We start from the raw sequence: 17,371 nt of genomic DNA, 5'->3' as shown, positions 1-17,371 counted from the left end.
TCAGCAGAAACTCTACGAGCCAGAAGGGAGTGGCAGGACATATTTAAAGGGATGAAGGAAAAAAAACCTACAACCAAGATTACTCTACCCAGCAAGGATCTCATTCAGATTTGATGGAGAAATTAAAACCTTTACAGACAAACAAAAGCTGAGAGAGTTCAGCACCACCAAACCAGCTTTACAACAAATGCTAAAGGAACTTCTCTAAGCAAGAAACACAAGAGAAGGAAAAGACCTACAAGAACAACCCGAAACAATTAAGTAAATGGTAATAGGAATGCACATATCAATAATTTCCTTAAATGTAAATGGATTAAAGGCTCCCACCAAAAGACACAGACTGGCTGAATGGATACAAAAACAAGACTCATATATATGCTATCTACAAGAGACCCACTTCAGACCTAGGGACACTTACAGACTGAAAGTGAGGGGATGGAAAAAGATATTCCATGCAAATGGAAATCAGAAGAAAGCTGGAGTAGCAATTCTCATATCAGACAAAATAGACTTTAAAATAAAAACTATTACAAGAGACAAAGAAGGACACTGCATAATGATAAAGGGATTGATCTATGAAGAAGATATAACAATTGTAAATATTTATGCACCCAACATAGGAGCACCTCAATACATAAGACAAATACTAACAGCCATAAAAGGGGAAATCGACAGTAACACAATCATAGTAGGAGACTTTAACACCCCACTTTCCCAATGGACCGATCATCCAAAATGAAAATAAATAAGGAAACACAAACTTTAAATGATACATTACACAAGATGGACTTACTTGATATTTATAGGACATTCCATCCAAAAACAACAGAATACACATTTTTCTCAAGTGCTCATGGAACATTCTCCAGGATAGATCATATATTGGGTCACAAATCTAGCCTTGGCAAATTTAAGTAAATTGAAATCGTATCAAGTATCTTTTCTGACCACAACACTATGAGACTAGATATCAATTACAGGAAATGATCTGCAAAAAATACAAACACATGGAGGTTAAACAATACACTACTTAATACCGAAGTGATCACTGAAGAAATCAAAGAGGAAACCGAAAAATACTTAGAACAAATGACAATGGAGATACGATGACCCAAAACCTATGGGATACAGCAAAAGCAGTTCTAAGAGGGAAGTTTATAGCAATACAATCATACCTTAAGAAACAGGAAACATCTCGAATAGACAACCTAACTTTGCACCTAAAGCAATTAGAGAAGGAAGAACAAAAAAACCCCAAATTTAGCGAAGGAAAGAAATCATAAAGATCAGATCAGAAATAAATGAAAAAGAAATGAAGGAAACAATAGCAAAGATCAATAAAAGTAAAAGCTGGTTCTTTGAGAAGATAAATAAAATTGCTAAACCATTAGCCAGACTCATGAAGAAAAAAAGGAAGAAGACTCAAATCAATAGAATTAGAAATGAAAAAGGAGATGTAACAAATGACACTGCAGAAATACAAAAGATTATTAGAGATTACTACAAGCAACTGTATGGCAATAAAATGGACAACCTGGAAGAAATGGACAAATTCTTAGAAATGCACAAGCTGCCGAGACTGAACCAGGAAGAAATAGAAAATATGAACAGACCAATCACAAGCACTGAAATTGAAACCGTGATTAAAAATCTTCCAACAAACAAAAGCCCAGGACCAGATGGCTTCACAGGCAAATCCTATCAAACATTTACAGAAGAGCTAACACCTATGCTTCTCAAACTCTTCCAAAAGATAGCAGAGGGAGGAACACTCCCAAACTCATTCTATGAGGCCACCATCACCCTGATATCAAAACCAGACAAAGACGTCGCAAAGAAAGAAAACTACAGGCCAATATCACTGATGAACATAGATGCAAAAATCCTCAACAAAATACTAGCAAACAGAATCCAACAGCACATTAAAAGGATCACACACCATGATCAAGTGGGGTTTATCCCAGGAATGCAAGGATTCTTCAATATACGCAAATCAATAAACGTGATACACCATATCAACAAACTGAAGGAGAAAAACCATATGATCATCTCAATAGATGCAGAGAAAGCATTTTACAAAATTCAACACCCATTTATGATAAAAACCCTGCAGAAAGTAGGCATAGAGGGAACTTTCTTCAACATAATAAAGGCCATATATGACAAACCCACAGCCAGCATTGTTCTCAATGGTGAAAAACTGAAACCATTTCCACTAAGATCAGGAACAAGACAAGGTCACCCACTCTCACCAGTCTTATTCAACCTAGTTTTGGAAGTTCTAGCCACAGCAATCAGAGAAAAAAAAGAAATAAAAGGAATCCAAATTGGAAAAGAGAAGAAATAAAGCTGTCACTGTTTGCAGATGACATGATACTATACATAGAGAATACTAAGGATGCTACCAGAAAACTACTAGAGCTAATCAGTGAATTTGGTAAAATAGCAGGATACAAAATTAATGCACAGAAATCTCTGGCATGCTTATACACTAATGATGAAAAATCTGAGAGTGAAATTAAGGAAACACTCTCATTTACCATTACAACAAAAAGAATAAAATATCTAGGAATAAACCTACCTATGGAGACAAAAGACTTGTATGCAGAAAACTATAAGACACTGATGAAAGAAATTAAAGATGATACAAATAGGTGGCGAGATATACCATGTTCTTGGATTGGAAGAATCAACATTGTGAAAATGAATCTATTACCGAAAGCTATCTACAGATTCAATGCAATCCCTTTCAAATTACCACTGGCATTTTTTACAGAACTAGAACAAAAAATTTCACAATTTGTATGGAAACACAAAAGACCCAGAATAGCGAAAGCAATCTTGAGAACGAAAAATGGAGCTAGAGGAATCAGGCTCCCTGACTTCAGACTATACTACAAGGCTACAGAAATCAAGACAGTATGGTCCTGGCACAAAAACAGAAATATAGATCAATGGAACATGATAGAAAGCCAGGAGATAAACCCACACACATATGGTCACCTTATCTTTGATAAAGGAGGGAAGGATATTCAGTGAAGAAAAGACAGCCTCTTCAATAAGTGGTGCTGGGAAACCTGGACAGCTACCTGTAAAAGTATGAAATTAGAACACTCCCTAACACCACACACAAAAATAAACTCAAAATGGGTTAAAGACCTAAATGTAATGCCAGACACTATCAAACTCTTAGAGGAAAACATAGGCAGAACACTATGACATAAATCACAGCAAGATCCTTTTTGACCCACCTCCTAGAAAAATGAAAATAAAAACAAATAAACAAATGGGACCTGATGAAACTTAAAAGCTTTTGCACAGCAAAGGAAACCATAAATAAGACCAAAAGACAACCATCAGAATGGGAGAAAATATTTGCAAATGAAGCAACTGACAAAGGATTAATATCCAAAATTTATAAGCAACTCATGAAGCTCAATAACAAAAAAACAACCCAATCCAAAAATGGGAAGAAGAACTAAATAGACATTTCTCCAAAGAAGATATACAGATAGCCAACAAACACATGAAAGAATGCTCAACATCATTAATCATTAGAGAAATGCAAATCAAAACTACAATGAGGTATCATCTCAAACCGGTCAGATTGGCCATCATCAAAAACTCTAGAAACAATAAATGCTGGAGAGGGTGTGGAGAAAAGGGAACACTCTTGCACTGCTGGTGCGAATGTAAATTGATACAGCCACTATGGAGAACAGTATGGAGGTTCCTTAAAAAAATACAAATAGAACTACCATATGACCCCGCAATCCCACTACTAGGCATATACCCTGAGAAAACCATAATTCAAAAAGAGTCATGTACCAAAATGTTCATTGCAGCCCTATTTACAATAGCCAGGACATGGAAGCAACCTAAATGTCCATCAACAGATGAATGGATAAAGAAGATGTGGCATATATATACAATGGAATATTACTCAGCCATAAAAAGAAATGAAACTGAGTTATTTGTAATGAGGTGGATAGACATGGAGTCTGTCATACAGAGTGAAGTAAGTTAGAAGGAGAAAAACAAATTCTGTATGCTAACACATATATATGGAATCTAAGAAAAAAAATGTCATGAAGAGATTAGTGGTAGGACAGGAAAAAAACACAGACCTACTAGAGCATGGACTTGAGGATATGGGGAGGGGGAAGGGTGGGCTGTGACGAAGTGAGAGAGTGGCAGGGACATATACACACTACCAAATGTAAATTAGATAACTAGTGGGAAGCTGCCGCATAGCACAGGGAGGTCACCTCTGTGCTTTGTGACCACCTTAGGGGTGGGATAGGGAGGGTGGGTGACACAAGAGGGAAGAGATATGGAAACATATGTATATGTATAACTGATGCACTTTGTTGTAAAGGAGAATCTAACACACTATTGTAAAACAGTTATACTCAAATAAAGATGTTAAAAAAAATCCCCAAATAGAAAAAAAAAGGATAATATGATTATGCAATTGAAGAACATTAATAATATTAGAAGTTGTGATTATCATGTCCTTTTTAATATTTAAAAAATTAACATATGTCATATCATTAAAAATGTTAAATACACACACACAAAGAAAATAGGATTCACCCATGGCTGCCTACTTCTAGTTCTCTTCTCGAAAGGAATTGACTTATAATCATCAGTATTCATAATGTGATTTGTGGTTATAGTCTCTAAATACGCCATTTGATTTATCAACATTAGATATTTTCTCTTAATATTTTAACATGTTAAATGGAAATTTAATTTACTCACTCTCTCCATCCTCCCCTACTCTTGACATAAAAAATATCATTATAGTATCACCTTTACTTTTCATAATTGACCCACAACCATAGAGTTTTTCATAACTTTCCACTTTTTTAGAATGGTATTATTAGTACTTCCCTTCACCTCTCCTTATTTCTATCTCCCAATTTCTGGTAGTTGTATTTTACTTCTGTATCGTCAAGGATGAAAATATTTATATTCTTTTACAATTGTAATCAAGTCCTCAATTATTTGTCCATAGGTTTATTATAAATGTTAAAAATGCATAAATATCATTTATATTAACATAACTATGTAATTAGGGTTAATTACAGAGTCAAATATTTTGATATAAATTTATTAGCCTCTCTAAATTTCTAATATCATAATCTCTGTGCTACTGAAATGGGCATTTTCAAATGGATTCTCTACAATTCACCAATTGCTCAAAAAACCATGCCAGTTTAATTTGCTTCATACTTGGATCAAGCTTTTCTTGCAATGCTTATTTTATTTTTATTTTGAAATACATTCAGACTTAGAAATGTTAAAAAGCATGTATTAAGAGTTCACATATACGGTTCAGCCAGCTTTCTTAATGTAACAAGTTACATAAGCTTAACGCTGTTACCAAATAAGGAAATTAACATTACTACAATACTATTAACAAAAGAATGAACTTTATTTAAATCTTACCAGTTTTTCTTCTAATGTCTTTTTTCTTGCCCAGGATCCCTCATTGCATTTATTTGTCATGTTTCTCTAGTCTTTCCTAGTCTCTGACAGTTACTCACTCTTTCCTTGTCTTTCATGACCTTGAATTTTTCTCGGGGGGGGCCATGCTCTGCAGCATGTGGGATCTTAGTTCCCCGACCAGGGTTCAAACCCATGCCTCCTACATTAGAATTTCGGAGTCTTAACAGCTGGACCACCAGGACAGTCCGACCTTGAAATTTTTTTTAGTATTGGTCAGTATTTTATAGAACGTCACTCAATTTGTGTTTATCTCATGATTAGATTGTGATGTTGCCTTTTTGGCAAGAATAACACAATAACCTGCATTCAAGTGTCATGGTATGTGTATTATTATTTTAACTTTAATCATTTGTTAAATGTGGTATCTCATGGGTTTCCACACTGTAGAGTTACTATGTTTTCCTTTACAATTGACAAATATTTTTCAGGAGATCCTTTAATTGGATGTATGTTAGAGCTATCTCTTCTCCCCTATTTATTTATTAATTAAATTATTTATGTATATTAGTATAAATTCACAGATATTTATTTTATTCTATGGCTTATAATGCAACACTACCACTGTTTAATTGGCTGCTCAGTTTTTTCCACCTTTGGCCATTGCTAGATTCTTCTACTTAACATCTTATGTCTTTTTGACTTGACTCTATCCTTTCTCCAGCACTTCATTATTTTTTAGCATAAGATGTTCTGGGCACATCTTGTATTTTCTCTGCCCAAGACCCGGAATAGACTTTTCCTCAAAGAACCTAAGTTCATTTTATTACTACATGGGTCTATTTCCGGACTTTCTATTCTAATGGTCTATTTGTCTATGCATTGAACTGTATCACACTATTTTAGTTATAGAGACAAGTTTTACTGTCTGATATGATTATTTCCTGTTTGTAATTATTCTTTTCACTTCTTTGAATAATAGGCTATCCTAGCCTGGCTGATATTTTGTATGTATTTTAATATTAAATCACTTAATTCCATAAAATACTGGATGGTATATTTACTATGACCACAATGAATTTATGTATTAATTTACTAAGAATTGACATATTTGTAATGTTGAATTGTCCTCTCCAAAAATAAAGAATATATATTTCATTATTTCAAGACTACTCTTCTGAGTTTCAGGAGTATTGATAAAATTTTTCTTGTATAGATTTTGTGCATTTTATGTTAACCTTATTCTTTAGTACTTAATCTTCTTTGCTGGTATTGTAAATGAAGTTTTTGCTACCATGATGTCATCTGCTGATTATTGTTTGTATATATGAAAACTATTGATTTTTGTATGTTAATTTTATATCATATATTTTTCTGAGCTCATTATTTTATTTAGTCATATTGATTATCTGGTGTTTTCTAGGTATACAATCATATATGCAAATAGAGATAAATCAGCTTTTTCTTACCCATTGTTATTCCAGTAATTCATTTCTCTTATCTAATTGCATTGACTAATACTTCTAGAACAAGGTTGAATAGTAGAGTGCCATGCTATCACATTTAATCGTTTTCAGCTTGAGTTTCACAGTGTCTGATATCAGGATGACTATCCCTCTCTCTTTTGATTCGTACTTGTCTGGTATATTTTTGTCCACTCTTTTCTGAATCACTTTGTTTTAGGTGTGTCTCTTATGCACGGTATATAATTAGGTCTTGTGTTGTGAGCCAAATGAAAATATCTTTTCTTAAGTAGATAAGTTAGTTTACATTTGAATATATAAATATGAATATTTAATCTCAACTCTTTTATTATATTTTATAATTGTTTATTTTGTTGTATTTGTGTGTAGAGATGTTAGCTCTGTTTCATTAATTTGTAAACCTTCTTCAAGGATGCCATTTATAGAAATACAGTTCTTTTTTTACCTGTCTTCAATTTGTACTACTTGCTCTCAGATTCTTTTTATCTGTCTTGTATCTTTTCATCTTCTGTTATGTTGTTTTTAATTTCTGGATGGTTTTCTTGCCTTTCTCAATGTAGTTAATAGATATTTTATTTGTGTTCATTCCTTTTAACTCTTGAAATGTATTTTTAAGCTGTAAGATTTTTTTTCCACTTCTTTCTTTTCTTTTCAAAATTCCATTCATTCTCTTTTTAATTTCCTTCTGCTTTTTAAAATTTCTGATTCAAATGTTCGTTTGAGTGTGTATACTTCTGTTTGGAATTTTAGTTTACACATGTCTTATACTTTGTTAATTGGGAGAGGAAGTGGTGTATTTTCTATGTGTTATGTGTGATTTTTTTTCTAATTTTCTTCAATGGATTTGTAAATATTTTACATTTCTTTTGTTCATTTTATGGTATTAGTGTGTTACATCAGAATTTTAAAAAATAATATACAATATTCTTAGTGTAAGGACACTCTTTTTTAGGTATAGCATAATGCAGATAGTTTAGAAGGGTTTGTTTGTTTTGATGGTGGGGTTATAGCTCTGATTTTATGACTCTCTTTAGTCTTGCAGAACACTACATTTCCTCCCTTTTTTATTTTATATTTTTCCTTCACTAACCTCTTGCCAAAGAACACATCTTTGTTTTTTTTTGTTTTGCTTTGTTTTTCTTCCCCAGCAGCTACATATTTCAGAGAGTATCCCTTTGCATCTGACCGTTTATCCTGTACTCTTTGAATCACTTGCTCTTGAAATCTTGTCCTTGTAGTCTGTGCTCTGATCTGCCCAAACACTTTTCCAGTGTTTTCAGATTTAAGATGGTAGTTTCTAGTGACACTAAGGCCTCTTTGCCTGCTATCCTTATCTGTCTTCCCTGCAGTGTTTTTCAATCTGCCTTTGGTCACCACAAAGCACTGAAACTGGCTGGAGGTGAGGCAGAAGTATGAGAGATCACATATTGAGATTTAGCAATTTTACTTTTTTTTACTCATACTTATATTGTGGGCTTAATATTCTCTATCTTCAAGTTATGATACTTTTTTATATAATTTATGTTTCCCTTTTGCTTTTTCATGGGCTGGGGGATTATTTTTGGAGATACTTAGCTTGTTGCTGCCATTTCTCTCAGCTATACAGAAGTCTGGCCTCTGTACTGATTTTTTGTTTTAGTATTTCAAATACCCTTTCCTTCTCCTTATTTATATTAGAATATTTTAATTTCTTTACTATATCCATAATGTCTTTCAGCTTATTTCTTAATACATTTATTACTGATATATATTTTTTGAATCTCATCAGTTCTTTTCCTAATTTTTAAAGGTTACTTCATATTTAAACCTTGACTCTCTCTTACAGTTTTATTGTCATTGTTACTTGTTCACTTTTTTGGAAATTTTCATCTATTATTTTCTTTTTCTTCTTATTTGTTGAGAAAGAAGTTCCTGTCCCTTTCCATCCTGAAATGGCATCATTAGAGTAATCCGACCTATGACTGTCCTCTCAACTACTTCTCCACAGAGAAGAAGAATGTCTTGTCTAACAAGCAAATTCTAGAGATGGAACTGAAGTCATGGCTCTGTTCCTGTTTTTTTTTTTTTTTTTTTCCTTCAGATTTGATGTATTATAAAGATGAAGCACCTAAGTAAAACTTTTAAAAAGTGGGTACTAGAAAAGGGAAAGATATTTAAGTTGTTGCTAGATCAGAAACTGACTGAAGCCCAATGACATCTGACAGAAGAAGAGAGCAAAACCCAAGATAACAGACTTGAATGCATCCACCAGAGGGAAGCCAGAACCGAGGACACCATTGAGAAGAAGACTTTCAAAGCTACTGATGGAGAATTCTCTGTAATATCAATGCAGGACACATCTTTTAGAATATCTAAACAGATAAAAGTGGAGGGACAGAGAAGGTCAGCAGAAAATAGTAAAAATATTTTTAGGTGATATTTCAGGGTGTTATAGTTACTGTAGGCAATATTCCTGACAAACCTATGCTTCTCTAAGGGAAGCAAAGATTTGAGACATTAAAAGGATGCTAGGCAGAACTATAATAAAACTCCAAGCCTGGTTCTGATGTTGGTCAGCAGGGAAAATAATTTCTCAAAAGGTTTATCCAATTGTGGGAGGTAAAAAGGATGGGATTTTGGATGCTTTTGGAAAATCTGGTTTGTATTGGTTCTATTTCACTATGGAAAACTCTATATGAAAAAAATAATACAGATATCAGGGTAAAAGAAACAAAAAAGTACTGTGAGGAGGCATGGAAGAAATATTGCTTCTTTCCAGATGAGTACAAGCCTACAGTTCAGAAACATTAGCATCAAATTCCATTCAAAATCTGCTGCTAATTCTCTAATTTAAGCAAATGTGGGTTATGTATAGGAAAGACATCTAACCCAAAATTCTGGCAAAGAGCAATGATTTCTCAAAAGTGTCATTTTCTGAGAGAGGAAACATCATGTTTTTGTTATCAATGTAGAGCCTTAAAATATACATTTTGGTGGAAGATGGTATGTTTACCAAGGAAGTTTAGATTCACAGGAGATAGATTCTGGAATATTAATATAGATTAACTGGAAACTTGAGGAGGGTGGCACCTGGAAAATTTTTTTTTAAACTTGACTTCTTTTAATCTAGTATCCTTTAGTTTCTGTCATAGTTTCTATGGTGTTAGCAACTAAATTCTAGACTATAGAACCATAATTTTGCTCATGCCAACATTTCTAAGGACAGTGGATGGGCTTATTTTAAAAAATTGGGGCTATGGGCCAGTGCTATGAATCTACTATGTATTCCTTCATTTGCAACATGAAACTTTGGATTAGCAACATAAAATAGTTTAGATAAGTTACTTCAGCAGTGCTAAAGGAACATGTTCAATAGAGTCTAGCCCGAGTCTACCCAGGCTACATTGTTGGAAAACCAGGACTGAGAGTGAACAGAATATACATTGGAAGAGAAAAAAATCTTCAGTTAGTTTGTTATTGGATTTCTGGTCTCCAGATCTTGGACTTGCAATTTATGAAGTCAAGGGAATTTGATTTTAGACTTTAACTCTTTTGAATTTACAAAATTTGACATTAATATTTTAGAGTATTAATTAGTAATTAGAAAGTTTTAATAGGATGGACTTATTATAAATTTGGGGTAGCTCTATTTTTTGTCATATTTTGTGTAAATGTAATCAGTTGATGTTATTGTAGAACTTTTGATGAGACAATGTGGCTGGATATAATCTGAGTTGAAAAACAGAACAGAGAATGGGGTTTCAGCCTTAGATATAGAGAAACCTTGAAATTTATTTATCTGCTCCCTTAATCGATTCCAGATCCTCCTGGAAATTAAATTTTGAATTTTCACCAGTGGGAATTTAGGACAGAAGGTATTAGGGTAGTAGACTCAAGGAATGTAGGAAAACTGACCTGAGGACCTCCGATCTCCCTGTCTGAGAAGGCAGTCACACTTTTGCTGAATCAGAGGCCTCATAATTAGACAAAATGGTTTAAGAGAACAAACCTGGGGAAATCTGGAATATGAGATTAAGAAACATCCTTTTCTCTGGCTTCTTGATCCTTCAAATTTCAGCCTACCAGGCTCCACTATTTCTTGGGCTCTCAGGAATCCACCTGTGTTTGCTGAAGCTCTATTCTCAGAGGATTTTAGGCACAGAATAGAAAGTTTCACTCATATCAATGCAATTCTCAATTAAATATATGCTAGGTCAGTGGTGTTATCCTGACATTTCTATATTTTCACAAAGACAGTGTTATTAGTGATGATGGTATCTGGACATACAGATATATCAGGAAAGATAGGTTCATGGCCAACAATTCTTCCTTTTTTGCACATTAAAATACCATTATTTGATCTGTAATCTTACACCATAGTTGCAGAGATATTCATGACCTCAACTCTATGACCTAGGTTCTTAATCTATAAAAGCCCTAGTCCCAGGATTGCCTGCCCTTATTCCTGCATGTTAGGGTGGCTTATGAAATAATACTGCACAGTGGTTCACAACTATGTATTGATGTTTAAATCCGTATTATTTGTTCAATCTGTACAAGGATTAACTGAGTCAATCCATCTACTCAAAATCAAGATGCAATAAACAGACAGGAGGACCTTGCCCTTATGAAGCTAACACTCCAATGGCAAAGACTGACAATTATCCTGAATTAAAAACGATAGAGGGTATGAGAAGTGCTATGAACACTTGATGTCTTTGTGAGAGAGTGACTGCCATACAGGGAGAACATTTCTTGATGCAAAACAGGAAGGGAAGGAGACTCTAAAGAGGAGACATTGGGCTTCCCTGGTGGCGCAGTGGTTGAGAATCCGCCTGCCGATGCAGGCGACACGGGTTCGTGCCCCGGTCCGGGAAGATCCCACATGCCGTGGAGTGGCTGGGCCCGTGAGCCATGGCCGTTGAGCCTGCGCGTCCGGAGCCTGTGCTCCGCAACGGGAGAGGCCACAACAGTGAGAGGCCCGCATACCGCAAATAAATAAATGACTGAATAATAAAATAAAGAGGAGACATTTATGTCAACCTGAAGGGAAGAAGGAACCAGTCATGGCTAGAGTTGGAGGGTGAGAAGCACATTCCAGGAAGTGGGAACAGCTGGTAATTGCAAAAGCTTTGAGGTCCAGGAAAACTTAGCAGGGCTGACACCCAAAATATTGTAGTGACTAGTAGGACACATCTTGTCTATAAGCAACCAACATAACTGTACCCATGCATAATGATTGCAATACTTGTTTGAGTGTTTGGAAAAGTCAATAAGTAATGTGGCTGCAGAGAGGAGAGTAAGAGGTCAAGTGACAGCTTAGAGCCAGCTGCACAGGACAGTATCACCTTGGGTAGGCTGCTAGTGTACTACACAGGTAGGTCATGGAAGGCATTTAAATTGTATTTAGTGAAAACTTGAGAAGCCCAAGACATGCTTTTATCAAAGGAGTGACAAAGCTTGATTCACACAATAAAGTGTTGCTGTTTGGAGAATGGATAACAGAAGAACAAGAATGGAAGCTAGGGGGGTTTACTCTCTGCCCTTCAATTGCCTCCAAACAGCAGCTTATACACGGTACTACCTTTGGCTCTTTCATTGTGAAGTTCTGCATATTCTCTTAGGTGTGTTGAATGCAGAGGCATCTAATTTTAGCAGAATCCATAAAATATGAACATTTCCATAGTTAATGACACAACAGCAGGAAAGCCCCCTGAGCAAGGAACTCTTGGAGTTTGGCCAGGCTTCCAGCAGGAGAGTTCACTGCAAAATCACAAGGACAGGATTTGTGGCCAAAAAGAACAGGGCAGTGACAAGGATTTCTTAAGTCTAAAGTACAAATCTGAGGATCCTAGTGGAGTCAAACTTGGCAAAATTCACCACAGTAAGGAAATCAACTGTTAGAATAAACATGTACTATTTCCTAATTTAGATAGCTCTCTTCTGCAATACATATGAATTAATCTACATTATTTCAATACACAGAGATACTTGTATTCAACTTCATATAGAAATACTTTACTTCAGATACTTTTCTTTGCAACCAAAGCATGGAAAATTGTACTTTTGTTCACTCCTTTTAAATATTTTATTTATTAAGTCATATTCCATGTGAGAAATACTGCTTGCAGTTTTTAAACTGTAAGAGCATTCAATTACATTTTAACAATTGGTACCAGGAAAATGGCTAGTTTTCTTTAAAGTAATCCTATGTGAATCCTAACTCCAAGGTTCTAGAATTAGAAAGTAACATACATATGTAAAATCTTGGGATTTAAGATTTCAATAGTGTCAAGTTTAAACTCATACGGTATGACCTTGGTTAAAAGAGTTTAGACAAATGTGTTTAGAAGCCTTTATTATTAAAGAAAAAGTTTGGAGCATAGTGAAGAGCTGCAGTTCTAGCCTCCAGAAAAATCTGTGGCCCAGGAGTCATGATATTAGTTCAGATTATACTTCTGGACAAATTTAAAAGAAAGTTTATCCAACTTTTTGGGACTCAAGTTTTTTTCTCAAAAGACCTATTCTGTAACTATGACCATTAATGACAGAAATAAAATTATTTAAAGGAAATAATTACCTGGAGGATCGTACCATTGCCAGTCAGTAACTAGCTGGGATTATTCTGATTCTTTTATTATTGCTTACTTTTTTACATATTTTAATTTATTTTAATTGTAATGAAGTATAATATGCATGTTTAGACTGAAAAAATTTCACAAATTGATCACACCTGGGTAATCAGCTCTCAGATGGAAAAAAAAAAAAAAAAAAGAATATTACCAGCACCTTCCAGAAACCCCTAATTGTACTCTCCTTAGTCATCACTTCATCATGAAAAAGCTAATTGGAAGCTCTGAGTCCATGGATGGATCTTGTCAGTTATTAACTTATGCAATATAAACCTCCCAAAGACTTTCCTCTTGAACTTGTCAAATTCCACAAAGAAAGATCTTCCAATCTTTTGTGTGGAGGGTGACTTCTTGACTCTCAGCATGCTGGGAGCCCAGGTAATTTATCTAATCTCTCTAAATACCATACATTATACTCACCCTCAAATATGCCCAATAGCCCACCCAAAGTCCCAAATTACAATCTCCAAAGAATAAACTTCAGGTTTTTTTTTTTTTTTTTTTTTTTTTTTTCTCACGTGTTAGAAGGAGACAACTCTACAAAAGAGTAAGGAATCTGCAATTCTCCTTGCTTCTTAATCAGGCTTTCAAACAATCTTCCTAATTTTAACATTTCTCTTAACCCTACATCCCAAAGTACCTATTTTGTTTTTCTAAATCTAGAGCCCTTGGGAGATTTTGTGAAGTGATGCTCAGCTTTCACCTTCTAGGGTAAGATTCAGTTTTCTTAGATCTAATAAATTATTTATTACTTTATTGTTTCTCAGATTCTATTTTTTTAAATTGCTGTCTCCTGCTTTCTTTGTTTTTGCATATTTACACTTCACTGTCATTAAAGTAGGGTATGGAGGGGAAAGCAAAAATAAATGTGTGTTCCATTAAATATTCCTTTTCTGCTCAGAAGTCTCCTAATTGTTATCCATTTCCTTAATTTTTATGCATCAGACCCAAGAAATAATTTTCAAAAATATTAGATAATCCCTTAGTTCCAGAAAGAACTTTATTAATTTTAATTTTTTAAGAAAATCTACAATGATGTTTTCTTCTAAAGAACTTTCTTTCATGGTCCTCCGTCTTCCACCATACTCTCTAGGTCTGTTTTATATATATCTCCTGAGACTTACCAGGTATTTTTTCTTCATTTCTTTGTATTCTGAATCCAACAATTTGCTTTCCATTGTTTTTAGAGTTTTACTTGTTTTTTTTGACCCCCTTCTTTAAGGAAAAAATCCTAAGGCAGGTTTCTAAGAAAGATTTTATAAGAAATGAATTATTTGAGCCTGAACATATCTCAAAATATATTTATTCTTCATTTTTAATTGCTTATCTGGCTGCATTGAGAATTCTAACTCAAAAATCCTATTCTTCCAAATATTTTAATTGAATTATTATGTATTTATTTAATTTTTGTTTTATATTGGAGTATATAGTTGATTAACAATGTCCCACTATCTTCAAACATTCATTTTGATTTTATTGCTTTTGTATGTGACTTATTTTCCTGTATGAAAACTCTTAGCATCTTTATGCCTGTGGTATTTACACATTTGATTGTAATGTGTGTGTGTGTGTGTATTTTCAATGTACTGTGCTAGACCATTAATAATACTTTTACTTAAAAAAAAATTTGTCCTTATCTCTAGAAAATGTTTTTGTATTATTTATTTGATAATTTTCTCACTTAATCCCTGCTTCTTTCTCTAAAGCTACTATTAATAAGAAGTTGATCCTTTTGGATTGTTCTTCAGATTTGTATTTTTCCACTTTTAGTTTCTATTTTTCACCTTTATGTTCCTTATTTTTTAGAGATATCCTACTCTGTTCACCTTTGAATTTAATTGTTATTTTATTAACAAAAATTTTGATTTTCAAGAGCTTCTTCATATTCTTGAATTTTTTTTTTTTTTTTTTTATTCCCTATCCTTGCTTTATGGACACAATATTTTCTCTCATCTCTGTGATAATTAAAGATTTGGTTATTGGCTTTTACTTCTGACATTGTATCTTTCCTGTGAGTTCCCTTTGAGAAGATATGGTTGATATTACTTAATTTATTGCTTTCTCGTCAGAGATTTCCTAAAAAAATGTCAAGTTGTGCTTGACTCTATTCATATATAAGGCTAATACACTGAAAAGCTGATTGGTTGTTCTCTGTGAGTGGGTATGAGACTTATTGATTTGTGAGTTAACCTACACAATCATCAGCTGAATTGACTTATTTGTTTTTAGGTATACTGCTCTCTAAATGTCAATATATGAAGTGTTTTCTCTGGAATTATTTAGTTCATTTATAAAATTCATTACAATCTCCTACCTGAAAGGAGAGGTTTTGCTTTCCAACATTCTCAAAGCAGGGAAGGCTAAGCTGCCTTAGCATGTAGATTTAGCACCATTCAGTATGTAGATTTTGCTTGATTCATTTTATTATTTATTCAACCCTGTCCTCAACCTTGCTGTTGACTGTGCATGAGAGACCAGTTGTATGAATTTGTGGCAGGACTTTGGTGTGGTTCATCCACTCACTATACACATTCCTAAACAAATTCCCTGTTCTTAGCATGAGTTTCATTCCCACCTTCCCTGGGACCTGTGCTTTAAAGCTTTGAGGCTCTCAGAATTTCACAAAAGGTGAATTGCCTTACTTTTCCTGGACACCCACTCTTTTATCATGTGAGTTGTAACTTTTCCTATTCTTTGATATTATCACTTTTTCATTTGCCTTTTCTCTTCCATAAATATGTTGAAAGAGTTCCTTTATTGCTGCCTCTTCACCCTTTCTCTTTTTCTTTATTGATTCTCTAACTACAACTTTGGTATGGTTGCATGCTTTACAAACATGTAAACAGTTTGAGAGCATGTACCTTGTTAGCTTTGTTTGTTTGTTTGTTTGTTTGTTTTTAACCCAACACCTACGATACTGCATGGCATAAGGTAGGATTTCAGAAGATCAAGTAGTTTTTAAGGGACTGTTTGTTGAAACCAGTATTTATTAAATAACTACTGAATTTGGAACATAAATATTATAGGCAAAATTTATGACAAGGATACAACAATTGACATAACAGTTCAAATAAACTCAAAAGACCAAAATTTAAGACTGGAAACCATAAAATTCCTAAAGGAAAACATAGGCATAATACTCTTTGACATAAATCATAGCATTTTTAAAATCTGTCTCCGAAAGCAAAGGAAATAAAAGCACAAAAAAAACTAATGGGACCTAATTAAACTTAAAAGCTTTTACACAGCAAAGGAAATCACCAAAAAACCAAAAAGACAATCTACAGAATGAGAGGAAATATTTGCAAATAATATGACAGTAAGGAGTTAATATCTAAAATATATAAACAGACCATACAACTCAACATCAAAAAAAAAAAAGAAGGCCTTAATAGACATTTTTATAAAGAGGACATGCAGATGGGCAAACAGGCACATGAAAAGATACTGAACATGGTTAGTCATCAGGGAAATGCAAATCAAAACCACAATGAGATATCACTCCATATCTGTCAGAATGGTTATCTTCAAAATACCATAAATAACAAATTTGGTAAGGATGTAGGGAAAAGGGAATTTTCATCCCATACACTGTTGGTGGGAATGTAAATTTGTGCAGCCACTGTGGAAAATATACAATGGAATACTACTCAGTCATATAAAAAGAATGAAACTTTGCCATTAGCAGCAACATGGATCAACTGGGAGGGTATTATGCTAAGTGAAATAAGTCAGAGAAAGATAAATACTGTATGATATCACTTATATGTGGAATCTAAAAAATACAACAAACTAGTGAATATGACACAACAGAAGCAGGCCCAT

The sequence above is a fragment of the Kogia breviceps genome, chromosome 1 (genome assembly GCF_026419965.1).
Source record: "Kogia breviceps isolate mKogBre1 chromosome 1, mKogBre1 haplotype 1, whole genome shotgun sequence".
Classification (NCBI taxonomy): domain Eukaryota; kingdom Metazoa; phylum Chordata; class Mammalia; order Artiodactyla; family Physeteridae; genus Kogia; species Kogia breviceps.
Note: the sequence above shows the minus strand (reverse complement) of the source record.